General features: G+C 38.2%; 1 pseudogene; it reads right to left on the bottom strand.

Moving 5' to 3' along the window:
- Positions 1 to 2,851: 2,851 nt before the first annotated feature.
- Positions 2,852 to 11,355, bottom strand: LOC105528333 (annotated as a pseudogene).
- Between the last annotated feature and the right edge of the window lie 7,067 nt (positions 11,356 to 18,422).

Genomic DNA, 18,422 nt, shown 5'->3' with positions numbered 1-18,422 from the left:
TGTAAGTGTCCAGGAAATTATCCATTTCTTCTAGATTTTCTAGTTTTTTTTGCATAGAGGTGTTTATAGTATTCTCTGAAGGTAGTTTGTATTTCTGTGGGGTCGGTGGTGGTATCCCCTTTATCATTTTTTATTGCGTCTATTTGATTCTTCTCTCTTTTCTTCTTTATTAGTCTTGCTAGCAGTCTATTAATTTTGTTGACCTTTTCAAAAAACCAACTCCTGGATTCATTGATTTTTTGGAGGGTTTTTTGTGTCTCTACTCCTTCATTTCTGCTCTGATCTTAAAGCTGAAAAGATCTAAAATTGACACTCTAACATCACAATTAAAAGAACTAGAGAAGCAAGAGCAAACACATTCAAAAGCTAGCAGAAGACAAGAAATATAGCTTCATCTTCTAATTCTAAATTTACACTTTTAAGTCTGCAAAACTACTGAATAATAAAATAATCTAAAGTTATTCTCAATTTACTTGGCAAAACGGGAGATGTAATAGAGTACTAGAAAATTCTTCTAGCCTGGGCAATATAGTGACACCCCACCTGTAAAAATACAACCAAAAAAACCAAACCAAACCAAAACAAAACAAAACTAGCCAGGCATGGTAGTGCACTTACCTGTAGTCCTGGCTACTTGGTAGGCTGAGGTGGGAGGATCACTTGAGCCTGGTAGATAGAGACATCTCTAGGTAATCGTAGCATTCCATACCTAAAATTATTGTTAATTCTAATTAATGTTAATTCTAACTGATAATGACAGCTAGCAATAAAAATCATTTGAAAAAGACACACAGAGAATAATTATAATCAGTTCATTTTCTTATTGTCACCATCTGTCAATCTCATAGAAATGAAGGCAAAAAAAGGCAGCTTCCTACTGTGAACCTTGATTGTTCATTAAATTTACAATATACACTTAGTGAAATGCCAAAAGATGTTCTGGTTTTAAATGCTTACCACCAGTCTTTTGATTGCATTTTAAAAGTGCCTATTTACTTGTTTTTTAGGTGTCTAAATCTGATGAAGATGGTAGGGCCCACAAGGAGATGGCTTTGTTGATACATTTGTGTGCTGTCTTAGAATTATCTATAATGTGTAAAAGGATAACTTTTTACCACTCCACTGACTGAGGTCATCGAGTTCTAGTAGAAATGGATTTATTTTATGAGTAGTAACTTAAACCTAAACCTATACAATCTGGACATCCAACAACATCTGATTGTCTGCTGGAAACTTATTTGCATGCCCATTAATCTTAAATGTTGGATGTTAATATCTAGTTGTTCTTTATATTCTCACTGAAATTTAGTCATTAGTTTAGAGATTTTTTTCCTTTGGTCCAGTCCTAAAATGACTACATTTTCATACTTCCGAAGCAGAAAAGGTGAGATTTGATAATTAAGGCTATTCCAACATTAAAATATCCATAATTGACTGCCTTCCTTAAGTTTAACTGATATATCATTCATTCATTAAGTCACTTATTGGACAAATCTTTTACAGAACACCAGCTATAAGACTGAAAAAAAAAAAAAACTACATAAGCTCATTAACTCTTGGAGATTAATATATAAAAGGTGAGCTAGATGTTTACACAAATGTGACCTAAGAGATACAAAAAATAGGAAATAAAGCTTGTCAGTATAACAGAGGTAGTGATTTGTGAGTACCAACTAAAAAAAGAAATTCTCAGGCACAGTGTTGAGTGCCTGTAGTCCCAGCTAGTTGGTAGGCTGAGGCAGGATTGCTTGATCCCAGGAGTTGGATGTCAGCCTGGGCAACACAGAAAAAAATTGCTAAGAGGAGAGAATACTTACATTTAGGTTCTTGTCACAAAAATAACATAAATAAATCAAGAGGAAACTTTAAAAAATTTCAGTAAAACTATTAATAAACGAAATGAGAAGTCACGCAAACCTAACACTTTTGTCCTGATCATCACCTCCCATCATCTAATAAAGGATTATAAGGCTAAATTGACAAAGGGGAAGAGGAGTAAGGGCTGGTGAAATGAGAAGTTGTAGGTAAATTATCTGAATAGACCCGTCTGGGTCTTTAGCTGTTAGTGTTGCCTCAATTTGCCAGAAATGATTATATGACAGGGAAGCTGGAAATAATTTGAAGATAACTTAGAGCAAAGACAGCCCAAGGCTTTTTGGTCATTCTTGTTTCAAAGGGTCCTGGGTATCTCAAATTTCCTGATGTTCCTTGCATTCCAAGTCTCACCTAGACCTTTAGCCCCTGCAAATGGGGATGAGAAAGGGTGGGTATGAGATAATGATGTCAGCATAAAGCCTATGTAGTTGGGATTACAAGGACAAAAGATGACTAAAAGGAAAGAAAACAAAAGGTAAAGTCCTGAAAATCTATGTGAATAAAATAAATCCAAATGATTTAAATTTATACAGGAATAAATTTACAAGAATACAAAGACGCTTTATCCTCTAAGTACCTAAATGTTGAACCAATCCCTACCATCTCCTTTTTCCACAAAATACAAGATACTATACAATTCCTGTTATGGGGACCACTAGGAAGGAACATGTAGTTGAAAACACATAGTTAAAAGAATTTTGGATTCAAATTCATCAGAGTACCAATTCTGCTTACCATGTTTTCATAAAGGCCGTCGGAAGACTTGTCACACTGTTCAAAGGCCCAATGGTAAGACTTCTGATGAGACCAAACAGGTCACATTAAATCAATAGAATATCTTAGACATAAAACCAGTATGACTAAATCCAAAACATATCACATGAAGTACCTCATGTACAATACAAACCTACTTTACTAAATAAATGAAACACAGGTGACTGCACTCTGGGAGAACATTGAGTTCCTGATGGCCTCTTCACAGTCTTCTCTGAGACTCCACTGCCACTTCTACCTGGGCAAGCCTAATGGTGCAGCCATGAAGTTTGTAACCATCTTGTCTTATTAATGCCATGGTGCCAGACTGCACCACAACACCAGTTGGCACATGACAGAGGATTCATGTTCGTGGGAATCATATTTGTCACCAATGGATGTCAGTTTCTCCAGGCCATGCTTGGCAAACACACTTTTCAGCTTTGCTTCTAAAAGTGACAACCATTGGATGACCTTCTCCAGAGTGAGCTTCTGGTCCCCAGGCTCTGACTCTTCAGAAATGCACTCTGTAGTCTTCTCCAAAATGTCAGCCACCTCCACCAAGTCCTTACAGAAACTCTGGATTCCAAATATTTTGGCATCTTCCACACATCTCTGGGTTCGCCTCCTTATGTTTTCACAATCAGCTACAGCTCTCTGGTATCTCACCGTTAAATCTTGGACTTCCTTCTCCAGTTTAACAGCTTTTACCCTTAAGGCTTGTTAAGCAAGAGAGGGCCCAAGCTTATCAGGAGGGTCCTCAGAATGGCAGTCCTCACCAGCTGTTCCCTGGGTGGCAGTGGGTGGTTTTCTGTTTCTGCATTAGTTTGCTGACGATAATGGCTTCCAGTTTCATCCGTGTTTCTGCAAAGGACATGATCTAGTGCCCTTTTATGGCTGCATAGTATTCCATGGTATATATGTACCACATTTTCTTTATCCAGCCTATCATTGATGGGCATTTGGGCTGATTCCATGTCTTTTCTATTGTGAATAATGCTTCAGTGAACATATGCATGCATGTATCTTTATAATAGAATGATTTATATTCTTTTGGGTATATACCCAGGAATGGGATTGCTGGCTCAAATGGTATTTCTGGTTCTTAATCTTTGAGGAATCACCCTACTACCTTCCACAATGGATGAACTAATTCACATTCCCACCAACAGTGTAAAAGTGTTCTTATTTCTTTTCAACCTTGCTAGCATCTGTTGTTTCTTGACTTTTTAATAGTTGACATTCTGACTGGCATGAGATGGTATCTCGTTGTGTTTTTTATTTGCATTTCTCCAATAATCAGTGATATTGAGCTATTCTTCATGGGTTTGTTGGCCTCATGAACGTCTCACTTTTTTTCAGAAGTGTCTGTTCAAGTCCTTTGCCCCCTTTTTAATGGGATTGTATTATTTTTAATGGTAAATTTGGTAAAGTTCCTTGTAAATTCTGGATAATAGACCTTTGTCAGATGGATAGATTGCAACAGTTTCTCCCCATTCTATAGATTGTCTGCTCTCTCTGGTAATAGTTTTGTTTGCTGTGCAGAAGCTCTTTAGTTTAATTAGATCCAATTCATCAATTTTTGATTTTGTTGCAATTGCTTTCAACAATTTCATCATAAAGTCTTTGCACATGCCTATATCCTGAATGACACAGCCTAGATTTTCTTCTAGGGTTTTTATGGTTTTGGGTTTTACATTTAAGTCTTTAATCCAGCTTGAGTTAATTTTTGTGTAAGTTGTAAGAAAGGAATCCTGTTTCAGTTTTCTGCCTATGGCTAGCCAGTTCTCCCAGCACCATTTATTAAATAGGGAATCCTTTCCCCATTGCTTGTTTTTTGGGGGTTTGTCGAAGATGGGATGATTGTAGATGTGCTGTTTTACTTCTGAGTTCTCTGTTCTCTTCCATTGGTCTATGTGCCTGTTTCTGTACAAGTACCATGCTGTTTTGTTTATTGTGGCCTTGTAGTATAGTTTGAAGTAGGGTAATGTGATGCCTCCAGCTTTGCTGTTTTTGCTTAGGATTGTCTTGGCTAAGTGACCTCTTTTTTGGTTTTATATGAATTTTAAAATCGGTTTTTTTTTTTTTCTAATTCTATGAAGAATGTCAGTGGTAGGTCAATTGGAATACCACTGAATCCATAAATTACTTTGGGCACTATGGCCATGTTTATGATATTGATTCTTCCTATACATGAGCATGGAATGGTTTTCCATCTGCTTGTGTCCTCTCTGATTTCCTTGAGCAGTTGTTTGTAGTCCTCCTTGAAGAGGTCCTTCACTTCCCTTGTTAGCTGTATTTCTAGGTATTTTACTTTCTTTGTGGCAATTGTGAATGGGAACTCATCTATGATTTGGGTCTCTGCTCATCTGTTGTTGGTGTATAGGAATGCTTGTGATTTCTGCACATTGATTTTGTATCCTGAGACTTTGCTAAACTTGCTCAACAGCTTAAGAAACTTTTGGGTTGAGACAATGGGGTCTTTTAGATATAGGATTATGCCATCTACAAACAAAGACAATTTGACTTCCTCTCTTCCTATTTGAATACCCTTTATTTCTTTCTCTTGCCTGATTGTCCTGGCCAGAACTTCTATCACTATGTTAAATAAGAGGGATGAGGGAGGGCATCCTCGTCTTGTACCAGTTTTCCAGGAGAATGCCTCCGGCTTTTGAAATTCAGTATGATATTGGCTGTGGATTTGTCATAAATAACTCTTATTATTTTGAGGTATGTTCCATCAATACATAGTTTATTGAGAGTTTTAAACATGAAGAGATGTTGAATTTTATCAAATTCAAGGCCTTTTCTGCATCTATTGAGATATTCATGTGGTTTTTCCCTTTAATTCTATTTTTGTGATGAATTGTGTTTATTGATTTTTGTATGTTGAACCGGCCTTGCATCCCGTAGATGAAGCTAACTTGATCATGGTGCATAAGATTTTTTATGTGCTGCTGGATTCGGTTTGCCAGTATTTTATTGAGGATATTTGCATCAATGTTCATCATGAATATTGGCCTGAAGTGTTGTGTTGTTATTGTTGTTGTATCTCTGCCAATTTTTTGTATCAGGATGATGTTGGCCTCATAAAATGAGTTAGGGAGGAGTCCCTTCTTTTCAATTGTTTGTAATAGTTTCAGAAGAAATGGTACAAGCTCCTCTTTGTATCTCTGGTAAAATTCAGCTGAAAATCCATCTGGACGTGTTTTTTTGTTTTTGTTTTTGTTTTCTTTTTGGTAGACTATTTATTGCTTCCTCAATTTCAGAACTTGCTATTAGTCTATGCAGGGATTCAACTTCTTTCTGGTTCAGATTTTGGAGGGTGTAGGTGTCCAGGAATTTATCAATTTCTTCTAAGTTTTCTAGTTTATTTGCATAGAGGTGTTTATAGTATTCTCTGATGGCTGTTTGTATTCCTTTGGGTACAGTGGTGGTATCCCCTTTATCGTTTCTGATTGTGTTTATTTTAAACTTCTTTGTTTTCTTCTTTATTAATCTTACTAGTGGTCTATTTTGTTGACTTTTTCAAATAAACAGTTCCTGGATTTGTAGATTTTTTTGAAGGGTTTTTTCGTGTCTCTGTCTGCTTCAGTTCCACTCTAAGCTTAGTTATTTCCTGTCTTTTGCTAGCTCTGGAGTTTGTATGCTCTTGGTTCTCTAGTTCTTTTACTTGTGATGTTAGGGTGTAGATTTGAGATCTTTCTAGCTTTTCAATGTGGGCATTTAGTGCTATAAATTTCCCTCTTAATACTACTTTAGGTGTGTCCCAGAGATTCTGGTACATTGTCTCTTTTTTTCTCATTGTTTTCAAATAACTTCTTGATTTCTGCCTTAATTTCATTATTTACCCAGAAGTCATTCAGGAGTATGTTGTTCGATTTCCATGTAGTTGTGTGGTTTTGAGTGGGCTTTTTAATATTGAGTTCTCATTTGATTGTGCTGTGGTCTGAGAGATTGTTTGTTATGATTTCAGGATTTTTGTATTTGCTGAGGAGTGTTTTACTTCCAATTATGTGATCAATTTTAGAGTAAGTGTCATGTGGTGCCAAAAAGATGTATATTCTGTTGTTTTTGGATGGAGAGTTCTGTAGATATCTATCAGGTTCGCTTTGTCTAGAGCTGAGTTCAAATCCTGAATATCTTTGTTAATTTTCTGCCTTCATGATGTGTCTAATACTGACAGTGGGGTATTAAAGTCTCCCACTATAATTGTGTAGGGGTCTAAGTCTCTGTGTAGGTCTCTAAGAACTTGTTTTATGAATCTGGGTGCTCTTGTATTAGGTGCACATATATTTAATGTAGTTGGTTTATTTTGTTGAATTGAACCCTTTAACATTATGTAATGCCCTTCTTTGTCTTTTTTGACCTTTGTTGGTTTAAAGTCTGTTTTGTCAGAAACTAGTATTGCAACATCTGCTTTTGTCTGCTTTCCATTTGCTTGGTAAATTTTCCTCCATCCCTTTACTCTGAGTCTATGTGTGTCTTTGCACATGAGATGTGTCTCTTGAATACAGCACACCAATGGGTCTTGTCTTTGTATCCAGCTTGCCATTTTGTGTCTTTTAATTGGGGCATTTAGCCCATTTACATTTAAGGTTAATCTTGTTGTGTGTGAGTTTGAACCTCTCATCATTATGTTCACTGGTTAGTTTTGCAGACTTATTAATGTTGTTGCTTCATAGTGTCATTGGTCTGTGTATTTCAGTATGTTTTTGTAGTGGCTGGTAACGGTTTTTCCTGTCCATGTTTAGTGCTTCCTTGAGGAAGGCCTGGTGGTGACAAAATCCCTTAGCGTTTGCTTGTCTGAAAAAGCTTTTATTTCTCCTTCGCTTATGAAGCTTAGTTTGGCCAAATAAACTCTGGGTTGGAATTTCTTTTCTTTATGCATTTTGAATATTAGCCCCCCACCCCCCTAATCTCTTCTGGGATGCAGGGTTTCTGCTAAGAGGTTAGCTGTTAATCTGATGGGCTTCCCTTTGTAGGTGACCTGGCCTTTCTCTCTTTCTGCCTTTAACATTTTTTCCCCTCATTTTTACCTTAGAGAATCGATGATAATGTGTCTTGAGGTAGATCTGTTCATGAAGTATCTTATTAGGGTTTTTTGGATTTCCTGAATTTGAATATTGGCCTGTCTTGGTAGGTTGGGGAAGTTCTCCTGGATTATATCATTAAGTGTGTTTTCCAACTTTTCTCCAACCTCCCAATCTCTTTCAGGTACTCCAATTAGTTGTAGGTTCAGTCTTTTTACATAGCCCCATAATTATCGGAGGTTTTGTTTGTTCCTTTTCATTCTTTCTTCTCTAATCTTGTCTGCCTGCCTTATTTCAGCAAGATAGTCTTTATGCTTTGTTATTCTCTCTCCTGCTTGGTCTATTTGACTATTAATGCTTGTTTTTGCATCATTAAGTTTTTGTGTTGTGTTATTCAGCTACATCAGGTCGTTTATGTTTCTCTCTGGACTGGTTTTTCTAGTTAACAGCTCCTGTAATCTTTTATCACGGTTCTTAGCTTCTCTGCATTGGGTAAGAACTTAATCCTTTGGCTCAATCAAATTCATTATTACCCACTTTCTAAAGCCCATTTCTATCAGTTCATCCATCTCAGTGTCAGCCCCATTCTGTGCCCTTGCTGGTTAAGTGTTGCAATCATTTGGAAGAGAAGAGGCATTCTGGCTTTGGGAATTTGCAGCATTTTTTCACTGTTTTTTCCTCATCTTTATTGTTTTCCTCATCTTCATTGATTGTTCCTCATCTTCATTGATTTTTCCTCATCCACCTCTGATCTTTGAGGCTGATGACCTTTGGATGGGTTTTTGTGGGATCTTTTTTGTTGATGTTGTTGTTACTTTTTATTCGTGTTTGGTTTTTTGTTCGTTTGTTTGTTTTCTAAAAGTCAGGCCCCTCTTCTGTAGGTCTGCTGCAATTTACTGGGGTTCACTCTAGACCCTGTTTGCCTTGTATCACCAGTGAAGGTTGCAGAACAGCAGAGATTGCTTCCTGCTCCTTCCTCCAGAAGTTTTTTACACAGGGGCACCAACCTGATGCCAGCCAGAGCTCTCCTGTCTGAGGTGTCTACTGACCCCTGTTGGGAGGTCTCACCCAGACAGGAGGCACTGGGTCAGGGATCCTCTTAAGGAGACAGTCTGTCCCTTAGCAGGGCTGGTGTATTGTTCAAATGGGAAAAGTTTCCTTATCCTCCTCACAGGGCATGCAATGGGGGTGTGGCTCGCTTCTTTGTTGCCCCAGTGCTCAAACCCCTAAGGGAAGCAGGCAGATGGGCAAGTTGTGGTACTCTGACCTGACAGCAGTGTCTAGGGGTGAATGTTTACAGCTCCTGAGGTCCCAGTGAGTGTGTGTTATTGTGTGCTCTTTTAGTTTAGCCGTCTGTAGGTAGCTTGTGTTAGTCAGCTCAATTAGACCCTCTGCCTTATCACAAGGACAGAGGGTTTTCTGTATCCTGGGGTTCCTTGTCTTAGTGTACCTGAAGAGTCAGATCACATGTGGGCTTGGAGAATGAGTGCAAGATTTTATTGAGTGGAAGTAGCTCTCAGCAGATTGGGGAGCCAGTAGGGGATAGAGTGGGAAGGTAGTTTTCCCCTGGAGATGGGCCACTTAGCAGCTGGGCTCCTTTCCAACCACCCCAAACTCCGCATCGTTCTGCTGGTCGATGCCTGCTGGCCTGCCAGTGTCTGTCGGTGTGCTCTTCCACTGGCATGCTCTTCCTAACGTTCTCTTGACATCCACCTGCTTGTGTTTTCTCCCAGTGATGTGTTCTTTTCAACATCTAGCTGCTTGTGTGCATGCCCACTAGGGTCTCGGGTTTTTATAGGCACAGGATGGGGATGTGGTATGCCAGGGTGTTCTTGGAAAATGCAACATTTGGGCATAAAAACAGAAATGCTTGTCCTCACCTAGATCTGTGGGCACAGGCCTGGGGGTGAAACCCTAGCCAGGGACCAGACCCTTCCCTTCCCACGACTTCCCTGCCCACCTCCCATATCACTATGTTGGGGAAATCCTCCTCATTGGGATCAGCTGATTTCTTCAGAGCCAGCAGGAAGGAAAAATTAAGTCTGCTGAACCCGGGACTATGGCCAAGCCTCCCCCCAGGTGCTCTATACTAGGGAGGTGAGAATTATGTTTATAAGCCCTTGACTGGAGCTGGTGGACTTCCTGCGGGATGCCCTGCCTGGTGAGGAGGGATCTAAAGGAGTCTGGGCACAGCTGCTTTGCTGTAATGTGGAGAATTCTGCCCAGCCCAAACCTCCAAGTCTCCTTAGCACTGTCAGGACACAAGCATCTACTAAAGCCACAGTAATGGCAGTCACCCTTCCCTCCTCTCAGAACTTGGTAATCCCAGGCAAACTCCAGACTACTGTGCTGGCAATGGGGATTTCAAGCCAGTGATTCTTAGCTTGCTGGGTTCTGTGTAAGTGGGACTTGCTGAGTGAGACTGCTTGGCTCCCCAGCTTCAGCCCCATTTCCACTGGAGTGAATGGTTATCCTGTCTCCCTAGAGTTCCAGGTGCCACTGGAGTATGTAAAAATTCCTGCAGCTCAGTGCCTGCCTGAATAGTGACCCAGTTTCATGCTTAAGACCCAGGGCCTGGTGGTACAGGCCTGATCTGAAGACTGCAAAACTCCATGGGAAAAGTGTAGTACTCCTGGTGGGTAGCACAGTCTCTCATCTCTTCCCTTGACTGGGGGAGGGAAGTCCCCCCACTCCATGCACTTCTCAGGTAAAGTGTCACCCCAACTTGCTTCTGCTCACTCTCCATGGGTCACACCCACTACCTAGCCGGCTCCAATGAGATGAACTGGGTATCTCGGTTGGAAATGCAGAAATTACCCACCTTCTGCATTGGTCTCACTGGGAGCTACAGACCAGAGCTGTTACTATTCCAATTATTTTAACTTTTCACTTCCACCAATAAGCAAGAACATGCAAAGTTTGTCTTTCTGTGTCTGGCTTATTTCACTTAAAATAATAACATTCAATCCCATCCATGCTGCTGCTAATGACAGAATCTCATTCTTTTTTATGACTGAATAGTACTCCATTGTTTATATGTACCACATTTTCTTTATCCATTCATCTCTTCATGGACATTTAGGTTGCCTCCAAATCTTGGCTATTGTAAACAATGCTGCAATAAACATAGGAGTTTAGATATCTCTTCCATTTACTGATTTCCTTTCTTTTGACTATATATCTAGAAGTGGAATTGCTGGCTTGTGTGTTAGCTCTCTTTTTAGTTTTTTGAGAAACCTCCAAACTGTTCTCTACAGTGGTTATACTAATCTAATTTTCACCAACAGTGTATGAGTGTTCCCTTTTCTTCACATTCTCACCAGCATTTGTTATTGCCTGACTTTCGGATAAAAGTAATTTTAACGGGGGTAAGATGGCATCTAATTGTAGTTTTGATATGCATTTCTCTGATGATTAATGATGTTCAGCAGCTTTTCATATACTTGTTTGCCATTTGTATGTCTTCCTTTGAAAAGTTTCTATTCAGATCTTTTGCCCATTTTTGTAATTATTTCTCTAGTTGCAAACACCTAGCTTTAAAAAACATGTCTTGCATATCCGCAGCTGTTTCTATACTGCTTTCCCCTCCAATCTCCAACTGGATAACTACATGTTACTTTACCACTCCATACTCACTTTGAATAGCAACCAAGTCATTTTGGGATGATGATACTTTGAAACAACCAAGTAACATCGCTGACAATCTTTCTACATTGATTTCCTTTTAGGAGAATATTGTTTGCTTGTTTAATGAGTGTATGAACATGTTAAACTTTGTTTGTCTTTTATGGGTGACAGCTCAAGATAATTCCTCAGACAATTTTTTGATGAGCGCCTTCTTGAAACATTTGGTCTCTCCTTTTTATCAGCCACTGCTCAGTGATCTTTGGGAATACTCTCAATCCTTTTATTGATTTTGATCCTTTCCTTTTTCTTTCTATCTGTGAGCCCCTAATAACCCCAATGAAGGCCAGAAAGCAAGGGAAGGGTAGTACTAGTGATACAAAATCCTGATGTTTTTAACAGAAATAGGCAATTTAAAAAACACTCTATCATAAAATTGACAGACAGGTGGCATGCACCTGTCGTTCCAGTCACTAAGCAGTTGTAGGTATGTGGGCTACTTGAACCCAAGAGTTTGAGGCTGCAGTGAGCTATGATCACACCACTTCACTCCATCCTAGATGACAGAGTAAGACCTTCTTCCTAAAACATAAAAAATAAAGCTCTAAAGCCTTTGAAAGTGTCTACAGATCCCATTCAGAATCTCCATGAAATTCTATCAAATTCTGCAAATTACTGTGTTTAAATTTGTTATTACCTCAAGTACTGGTATTCAAAACAGGGAATTTTTCTTATTCAATTTTATTGCTTTTCTATTTTAATAATTAAAATTACAATAATATTTTATACTATTTATTGCAAATATATGTTATTTCAGTTACATAACAAGATTAAATATACATTGTAGGCTAATAGATATAATCACCACTTATAGTATTGCCTCTATGAAAAACTACACTTTGAGTTATTACACCAAAACTTGCAAGTGAAGTTTTGAAATATGACAACTTTGTAAATTAGTGACTAACTATATATTTAGCTGTAACCTCTCATCTGCACTTCAGTATCATATTTCCAACTGCCTTCAGGACACCTCTATTTCTATATAAAGCTGTCAGTAAGTTCAAAATGTCTAAAATCAAATTCATTACATTCTCTAACCGTTCCTTTACTGCCCCTTCCCTTATATCTCAAGCTTCAAGTCTCAGTTGCTAAACAAAGTACTTTTGTTTGTTGTTTTCATCTTGTTTTTAAACTGTTTTGACTTACTCATGCCAATGCTGAGATTTCCTTTCTCTGAACTCATGACATTTGATTCTCCAGTCATGCCAGCCTTGGCGGACGATCAAGGCTTGGCAAAAGATGCACTAGCATTTTCTTGGAGAAGTATGCAAGGAAACATGCAGTTACTTTATTATGTTCTGTACCAGGTCAGGTGCATAAAAGAGTAATATTAATATCTGCCCTCAAAGAGTACGGTCTGGGGAAGGCAAAAGAGACAAGAAAAAAGCAGGTAATTAACAAACAATGTAGTAACTGTTGTAAAAAAGTAAGTGAAAAGTGCTTTTTGCTTACTAAGATGGAGGTGGGAAAAACCTTCACAGAGAAGATGACAACTAGCATACCCTGTGAAGGGTTAATAAGCACTTGTTGGTTGAAGAAAAAAGAAAAATCATACCACATGATGGAAAATAGCATCCATAAAAGTAAAGAGAAATTAAAGAGGATGGCACATTTGGAGAATGGCAATAATTATGGTGTGACTGACTTGCGGTGGAAAGCAGAGCAAGAAAGCTGACGAGTTGATGGGTGCAGCACACCAATATGGCACAAGTATACATATGTAATAAACCTGCACGTTGTGCACATGTACCCTAGAACTTAAAGTATAATAATAATAAGAATTAAAAAAGAAATGGAGACTCAAAAAAAAAAAAAAAAGAAACAGTTGAAGTGAGGAGTAGGCTGGGATCCCTCAATGTGAGTATTCTAAGAAGTATTGAATAGACTTTATTCTAAGGTATAGTGGAACCACAAGGAAGATTTCTGAATTGAGGAGTGATATTTTCGTGTGCGGGCTTGAAACATTATTTCATTGGTAAACTGGAGAGATTGAAGCAGACTGTTTGCTGATTCATCCAGTAAATATTTATTGCACCAGCAGTATGAGTCAGGTATCATGCTAGGAACTGGAAATATAATACTAAACAAAATCAGGCAAGTTCTCTGCCATTCTGGAGCTTACCAGTCTAATGGGAGAGGCAGGCAGGGTAACTGAATGGATACCTCTCAAAAGAAGACATAAAAACGGCTAATAGATGGATTTTAAAATGTTCTACATCACTGATCATTAGAAAGATGTAAATTAAAACCACAATGAGATATCGCCTCAAACCTATTAAAAATGGCTATAATTAAAAAGGCAAAAGATAAAAAGTGTAGGTGAAGATGTTGAGAAAATGGTATATTTGTACACTGTTGGAGGGAATATAAATTAGTACAAATGAGACAAGATAGTTCCCTTGATCCCTCCAAGGGACTCTTGAAGGCATGGCTTGCTTACTCAGCCCACAGTGCTCAATCTCCTTGTGGGCAGGAGAGCACACAGGTGAATAGACAGGTGTTGGGTACATTATTCTTTACATTGCTTCTATGGGTAAAATATTTTATCACATTTTGACTATAATGTACCTCGGAAAGGACTTTTTTGAGTTTACACAGTTTAGTGACTTTAAGGATCTGAATTTCGTATCTTCCCAAAATTTGGGTCTTTTCTACAATTATATTATTATATCCATTTTCCTATTTCTTCTCCTTTGGAAACTTCCATAAGGTGAAAATTTGGTTGCTGAATAATGTTTCATAAGTCTTGGAGGCTTCTCCATTATTTTTAATTCTTATTTTTTTCTGACAAGGTTATTTTAAGAAGACCTAGTCTTCCAGTTTAGAAATTCTTTTTTTTCTGGTGGATCTAGTCTGTTGTTCAATCCCTCATTCATTGAATTATTCAGCTCCAAGATTTCTGTTCAGTTCTTTTTATAGTATCTATCCCTTTGTTGAATTTCTTATTCAGATACTAAATTATTTTCCTAATTTTATTGAATTGTCTAACTGTATTGTCTTGCATCTTGCTGAGTTTTCTCATTTTTTTTCTTTTGAGACAGAGTCTCACTTTTTCACCCAGGCTGGAGTACAGGGGTGTGATCATGGCTCACTACAACCTCTACCTCCTGGGTTCAAGCAATTCTTGTGCCTCAACCAGCCAAGTAGCTGGGATTACAGCTGTGAGCCACTACACCCAGCTAAGTTTTATATTTTTAGTAGAGATGGGATTTCACCATGTTGGCCAGCCTGGTCTTGAACTCCTGGCCTCAAGTGATCTGCCCACCTCAGCCTCCCAAAGTGCTGGAATTACAGGAATGAGTCACTGTGCCCAGTCTAAGATTATTATTCTGAATTCTTTTCAGGCTATTATAAATTCCTACTTCTCTGAGGTCAGTTACTAGAGAATTATTGTGTTTATTGGTAGTGTTATATTTCTCTGCTCTTTCATGTACTTTGTATTCTTTCATTAATATCTGTCCATCTGGTGGATTGGTCACCTCTTCTAATTTTGTAAGGTATTCATACGAAAAGACTTTCTCCTGCAGGTGTGTCTAGGGTGTTGTTGGATAGGGTACATTCGTTTTCGTCTGGGTGGGTGCAGGAGGGTAGTCTCCCTGCAGTTTATTCAGCTATAGTCAATATCAGCAATGTCTTCATGTGCTTTGATGGCTCAGGTGACAGAATTTTGTGTAGCTGATGTGCCTACTTGGGATATGCTTTCCTGGAGGTTGTGTGCCTGCCTGCTTCCTGCTCCAAGAAAGAGCAGTGCTGGTTAACCAGTGGATCTGCTTGGGTGCTGCTTCCCTGGGGGTGGTGTGCTAGGCTGGATCACATTCTGGGGAAGCCCAACGCTGCTTCACAGTCTTGAGACTTGCCTCAGTTGAAATGAATAGCTATATGGAGATATCTGGAAGGATTCTAAATACAGGGGCTTTTTTTTTTCCCCCAGATCCATCCCTCTGGCGTGTAGATGTATTCTTTTTTACCAGCCTGAAAGCCCTCTGAGACACGAAAGTTTTTAAGAACTGTGTGACTGTACAATAATTTGTCAGAGACAGATAAATGGAATGTCTTATACACTATTGGTGGGAATGAAGACTTAAGAGGCAATTTGGAAATATCTAGTAAAGTTGTATATGCGCACATTCTATAACCCAGAAATTACACTTTGAGATATATACCCCAGATAAAGTGTTAAACATGCGCATACATGACATGGGCAAGATTGTTCATTGTAGCATTGTTTGTAATAGTGAAAAACTAAAAACTGTCTAAATGGTCATTAGCAGAAAAATGGATAAACTATGGTATAGTAAGTAATACAGAATACTATATTTCAATGGAGATGAATAAATAACTACATATATTAACAGAAATAAAAATTAAAAGTGGAGTAAATAAACAAATTGCAGAAATATATGTGTATATGCAGCCATTTGCAAAGAAATTTAACTCTATGAAAAATACTGCCATTTTGTAAATATTTACACATGTAATAAAAATATAAAAACAGGCATGGAAATAATAAACCTCAAATGTAAGATATAATCATTACCTCTGAGATGTAGGAATAATGCAATCAGGGAGATAAATGAGATTTCAATTATATTTGTAATGTCTTATTTTTAAAAACTGGATGATTCATTTTCTGACCTGAGGGATTTCATCACCACTAGCTTGCCTTTGTAAAGAATGCTGAAGGGAGTCTTACATCTGAAAGCAAAAGGACGATAACTACCATCATAAAAACATCAAAAATTATAAAATTTACTTGTAGAGAAGATGTACAAATGAGAAAGGAATCAAACCCAGTCACTGCAGAAAACCACCAAGCCTCAAAGATACACAATAAAAAGAAGAGGGTGGGAGAAAAGTAGAAAAGATAACTATTGGGTACTAAGCTTAATACCTGTGTGATGAAATAATCTGTACAACAAACCCTTATAACACGAATTTGCATATGTAGAAAACCTTCACATTTACCCCCAAGCCTAAAATAAAAGTTAAAAAATTAAAAAATTTAAAAAGTAAGAAATAAAGTCTATACAAAAAACCAGAAATAACAAAATGACAAGGGTAAGTTCTCACCTATCAATAGTAACTATGAATGTAAGTGGATTAAATTTCTCATTTAAAATATATAGACTGGATGAATGGATTTAAAATATTTCCCAAATATATAATGCCTACAAGAACCTCACTTCGCCTGTAAAGACACAAACAAACTAAAAAGTGAAAGGATAGAAAAAATATTTTATACAAATGAAAACCAAAAGCATGAAGCAATAGCTATATATACATAAAATAGATGCTAGGTCAAAACCTGTAGACAGAGACAAAGGTCACTGTATAATAATAAAGGGATCAATTCAGAAAGAGGCAATAACAATATATGTAGACCCAATACTGTAGCATGTAGATATATAGAACATTATTAGAAATAAAGTGAGATCGATTCCAATACAACAATAATTGGGAGTTTCAACACCCCATTTTCAGCATTAGATATCATATAGACAGAAAAATAAAAAAAAAAGAAATATCAGATCTAAACTGCATTATAAATCAAAATGATCTAACCACCATTTACAGAACAATTCATTCAATCGTTGCAGTATATACATTTTTCTTACCAGTACACGAAACATTCTGCAGAATAGACCACATTCTAGGTCCCCAAACAAGCTTCCACAAATTCTGAGAAAACAAAATTATGTCAAGTATCTTGTCTGACCACGATAGAATAAAACTAGAAATCAATAACAGGGAGAACTTTGGAAATTGTACAAATATGTAGAAACGAAACAACATACTCCCGAATGACCACTGGGTCAAGGAAGAACTTGAGAAAGAGATTTTAAGTTGCTTAAATTAAGTGAAACTAGAAACACTGCACGTAAAAAATTGTGGGATACAGTAAAAACAGTATTAAGAGAGAAATTCATAGCGATAAATGCTCACATCATAAAAGTAGAAAGATTCAAATAATCTAACAGTGTACCTCAAGGAAGTAAAAAAGCAAGAAAAAACCAAAACCCAAAAATTAGTAAAAGGAAAGGAATAATAAAAATGAAGCAGACATAAATTAAATAGAAACTAAAATATACAAAAGATTAATAAAACAAAATGTTGGTCTTTTGAAAACCTTGAAAAAAATTACGTAGACTAACTAAAATAAAAAGAGGGAACACCCAAATAAATAAAACCAGAAATGAAAACGGAGACATTACAACTTATAGCACACAAATAAAAATGATCAGGGAAGGCTATTATGAACAGTTATGTGCCAACAAATTGAAAACCTAGAGAAAATTATGAAATTCCTGGACACACACAACCTATCAAGAGTCTATGAGGGAGAAATAGAACATCTGGGGGGTGGCGCCCAAGATGGCTGAATAGGAACAGCTCCAGCCTCCAGCTCCCAGCATGAGCAACTCAGAAGACGAGTGACTTCTGCATTTTCAACTGAGGTACCGGGTTCATCTCACTGGGGTGTGTGGGACAGTTGATGCTGGTCTGCGGGTGCAGCCTGACCAGTGAGAGCTGAAGCAGGGCGAGGCATCACCTCACCTGGGAAGCGCAAGGGGGAAGGGAATTCCTTTTCCTAGCCAAGGGAAATTGAGACACACAACACCTGGAAAATCGGGTAAATCCCACCCTAACACTGCGCTTTACCAAGGGTCTTAGCAAATGGCACACCAGGAGATTATGTCCCACACCTGGCCCAGAGGGTCCCATGCCCACTGAGCCTCCCTCATTGCTAGCACAGCAGTCAGAGATCTAACTGCAAGGCGGCAGTGAGGCTGGGGGAGGGGTGCCCACCATTGTGCAGGCTTAAGTAGATAAACAAAGCCGCCAGGAAACTTGAATTGGGTGGAGCCCACCACAGCTCAAGGAGGCCTGCCTGCCTCTGTAGACTCCACCTCTGGGGACAGGGCATAGCTAAACAAAAAGCAGCAGAAACAACTGCAGTTGTAAAAGTCCCTGTCTCACAGCTTTGAAGAGAGCAGTGGTTCTCCCTGCATGGAGGTTGAGATCTGAGAACGGACAGACTGCCTGCTCAAGTGGGTCTCTGACCCCTGAGTAGCA

This window comes from Mandrillus leucophaeus, unplaced genomic scaffold (assembly GCF_000951045.1).
Source record: "Mandrillus leucophaeus isolate KB7577 unplaced genomic scaffold, Mleu.le_1.0 Scaffold713, whole genome shotgun sequence".
NCBI classification, from domain to species: Eukaryota; Metazoa; Chordata; class Mammalia; order Primates; family Cercopithecidae; genus Mandrillus; species Mandrillus leucophaeus.
Note: the sequence above shows the minus strand (reverse complement) of the source record. Positions and strands in the feature narration are given on the sequence as shown.